This window comes from Sinocyclocheilus anshuiensis, unplaced genomic scaffold (genome assembly GCF_001515605.1).
Source record: "Sinocyclocheilus anshuiensis isolate Anshui unplaced genomic scaffold, SAMN03320099.WGS_v1.1 scaffold1425, whole genome shotgun sequence".
In the NCBI taxonomy this organism is placed as follows: Eukaryota; Metazoa; Chordata; class Actinopteri; order Cypriniformes; family Cyprinidae; genus Sinocyclocheilus; species Sinocyclocheilus anshuiensis.
The window spans coordinates 21309-25335 of NW_015551044.1; the positions used below are offsets into that span (position 1 = coordinate 21309).

The 4027-nt window shown below is 37.0% G+C and overlaps 1 protein-coding gene across 1 annotated transcript in view; it reads right to left on the reverse strand.

The window, feature by feature from the left end:
* Nucleotides 1-4027, reverse strand: part of LOC107661613 (dymeclin-like) — a gene marked incomplete at its 3' end in the record, with an annotated part of 31062 nt that overhangs the window by 4460 nt on the left and 22575 nt on the right. The window lies entirely within an intron of this gene.

A 4027-nucleotide genomic window follows, 5' to 3' on the forward strand; every position in this document is an offset into this window, starting at 1 on the left:
TGTGTATTTTCAACAGTTTCAATATGAAAAATAACTTTTATATTGATTCAATGGATTTATTGCATTTTGGGGAAAAAAATAATAAAATTTTATAATAAATCTTTGAAAATAAAAATCTGGATTTGAATTTTTAATGTTATTATAACCTAAAGATGCTATGTGAAAGTTTGAAACAGAAAATAGTGGTTTTCATCTTGCCACTTTCTTGGTAAAGAAAACACATTTTTACTCAAATTAATCAAAATGGATTTATAGCGTTTTGGAACCAAACTCTTCATATTATTTATATATATATAAGGACTCGACACCTTTAAAACGGCTTTTGCAATGGTGACGCACTTAAAAGATGTCGCTTCAGGCCATGACAACTGGACATGTTAATGGCTCAAAAAAGGACAGTTTCTTCTGCCTCAAGAGCTCCAGATGTAATCTAGAGAGTCTGGCGCTCTTTACAACATTACAGTCACTCCTTTTGTTCGGTTTGAATACGTAAATGACTGTTTGAACATAAGTATGTCTTACAGCAATATTTAAAAGCACACGTTTTGATGGTTGAAGAGATATATATATATATATATATACAGTGGGTACGGAAAGTATTCAGACCCCCTTAAATTTTTCACTCTTGTACCCACTGTGTATATATATATATATATATATACACACACACACACATATATATAGATATAGATACATAATATGTATAATTCAGAAATACAACAAAAATGACTCATAATTTAAACTTTTTACGTCATATTAATGATTTAATAATGCATTTTGTCAAAATAATGACTTGATGATATCAACCAGTTAAGTTAATTGTTGCACAAGCAGAGCAAGTCATTACATTTTATCATGCACAATAAGACCAGGATCATGCAATAGAAAATTATTTGGACATCATGTTGACTTTAACGTTGCAAAAACAAGATGGGTTGAAATTTTTCCGTCTAACAATGTTCAATCAGCAGGTCGCTGATGAATAGTAATTGATTTTAAACAGATTTCAAGTTACTAATCATTCAGGCATCGCATCGGGTCGGAAAGAGCGAGAGCGAGTTGAGATGGAAATGAGATGCCTGTCTCCACGTCTAATCACTTGTGGCTGGACATCGCGGCCCCACCAACAGACTGAAGCAGAGCCAGGATGCTAACAAACATCCACCACAAATAAAAACTACAACACTGGCAGAAAAAGAGTAAGGAAAACTCCCAGACTCTGAGAAGACTGATATCATTAAGACACTGATAACATTAAAGGTCACTGGACTGATATTATTGGCTGCATCTATCCGTTAGGTTCCTCATGACATCATCGTGTTCCGAATGAATTGGAACTGCGATGAGGTCACGACAGACGCCACGGCGACCTCAGTCGACCAATGAGAGCGAGCGCAGTCGCCAGAGCAGACTGTAATCTACTCATCAGAGCCAATCAGAAGCCTGTTATCGCTCGCAGACACACTGACACACTTTTATGACGGGAAAAATTATGGATGAAGAAAACATCCATTTGATTAGCACACAATCTCTCTCATAAGTCTCTTAGTTCACCGTTTGTCCTGTGTGTGGTCCTTTTCTCTCAGCACAGATATAATATTACAAGAGTGAGAAATACACTCATATTTCATACCTTTCATAGCATTTACTGTTTATGTTTCTTGCTTAAAAAACAATCAGGATTTAGTTGTATGACCATTTACGTGCCTATTTCAGATTATTTATATAAGAAAAAACATATAAATTAGTGCCCATGCCCACTAATATATATTGTAAGAAATCATGTTTTGGTAAATTTAAATTTAAATTTATGACTTTGGTAAGTGATAATTATGACAGAAAAAGTCACTGCTTACAAGCTCATGACTTTTTATCTCATAATTTCAACTTTTTATGGCTATTATGATTTTCAGCATTTTGTCTTATGCTGGGCTTCCATAATATATGTGGTAAAATTAATGGTATTCACAGATTTGAGAATAGCATTACAATGCATAATGCATAATATATACTCAAAAATTAAAAATACTAAATGACAAGGGAAAACGCAGATGCATTATCCATTGTAAGATTTAGAAACAAAAATAATAAATATTAATTAATTATTATTTTAAAAACATTAAGTTAATAAATATTAATATTTAAACAAATATTAATTATTTTAAAATATTGAGAACAAATGTTTATTTATTAACTATAAATTAAACAAATATAAAATATAAATTATGTACAGTAAATTACGTACATAATTTATATGTAAAATATAAAATATGTACAGCAGTTTGAACGGCCTGGAATTTGTTTGTTTTTTTAATGCTACAGTAGGTCTACTAAAAACACAATCTGCACCAAGTGTGTGTGATGTGTCTTAACTCTCCTATGTTTCTGCACTGCAGATGCTCTGGGGGTCTCAGAGTGTGTGTGTGTGTGTGTGTGTGTGTGTGTGTGTCCTGGGGTTGTTATTGTGGGCTGTGTTAACAGAGCTGCAGATAAATGAAGACATCATGGCTGCCATCCAGCAGAGCTGAGAACACACACACACACAGAGAGAGAGAGGGGTTTTCCATGCCACTAATGCTGTCAGTACATAAACAGGCGGCTGAGGGTGACAAATGCTGCTGCTAACTTCCACACACACACGTCTATGTCCTCCAGTAAAAATCCCTGTGGATCTCTCTCGGAGCATGTCCATTCAAACTCAGGAGCGTCTGATGTATTACTCATTATAAAGTCTGAGGGAAACATCAGATCCAGAAAGAGAGTCTGATTCAGACAGCAGAAATCATGGAAGTGTCTTGTCTTAAAGAGACACACAGGCTACTGTAATTTCACATCTTGTGTTCGTTCCAGAAGTAAAAATGCCATTAAAAACTCCCACAGAGCAAATTCTTTAGCAATAACAAGAGATATGGGGTTACTGAGTGACGGTTTATACTTCTGAAGCAATATTCTGCCAATTTTTGGTCAATTCACTGGGCTCAGGGAAAAACTTCCTTGCCATGTTGTATTGAGCATCTGATAATCTCAAAAATTTGACTATTGATATTTTCCTAAAAAAGCAGTTGTTGACATGAAGGCCAGTCTTTAGATGAGTGAAGAGGAAAATAGTTTATTCATGCAAAGCCACCTGTCAGATTAAACACAGGACAGGTCAGTGTGTGTGTGTGTGTGCAGATGAACACATTCATACTGTCACAGTCTCTTTAGAGAGAGTATATGTGGCAGTCAATGTATACATCAACATTGTCAGGATTCCTGCAAAGTCTTCTGCTACTTCCTAACACTGGGCTCCTGTGTGTGTGTGTGTGTGTGTGTGTCATGTCTGACTGGACTACTAAAGCACTTCCTGTCTGCTGCTATAAGCCCACCACTACTTCCTGTCACCGTGATTTCAGCAGCAGACAGTGTGGTATTTGATCGGGCACAACTTGCCAGCATCACTATGGGGTTCCTAAGCTGTTCTGAGTTGTTTCTAGGGGTTGCGATGCGGTTGCTAAGGTGCAGTTTCTGGGGGTTACTAAGGTGTTTCTAGGGAGTTGATTTGCAGTTGCTAAGGTGTTCTGAGTTGTTTCTAGGGAGTTGCTATGAGGTTGCTAAAGGTGTTCTGAGTGGTCTCTAGGGATTGAGATGCAGTTATTAAGGTGTAGTTTCTAGGGGGTTGCTAAGGTGTTCTGAGTTGTTTCTAGGGAGTTGCTATGAGGTTGCTAAAGGTGTTCTGAGTGGTCTCTAGGGATTGAGATGCAGTTATTAAGGTGTAGTTTCTAGGGGGTTGCTAAGGTGTTCTGAGTTGTTTCTAGGGAGTTGCTATGAGGTTGCTAAAGGTGTTCTGAGTGGTCTCTAGGGATTGAGATGCAGTTATTAAGGTGTAGTTTCTAGGGGGTTGCTAAGGTGTTATGAGTTGTTTCGAGGGAGTTGCTATGCGGTTGCTAAGGTAATATCAGTAGTTTATAGGGATTGATAAGTGGCTGCTAAGGTATTCTGAGTGGTTACTAGGGCGTTGCTAAGGTGTTCTAAGGGGTCTCTGGGG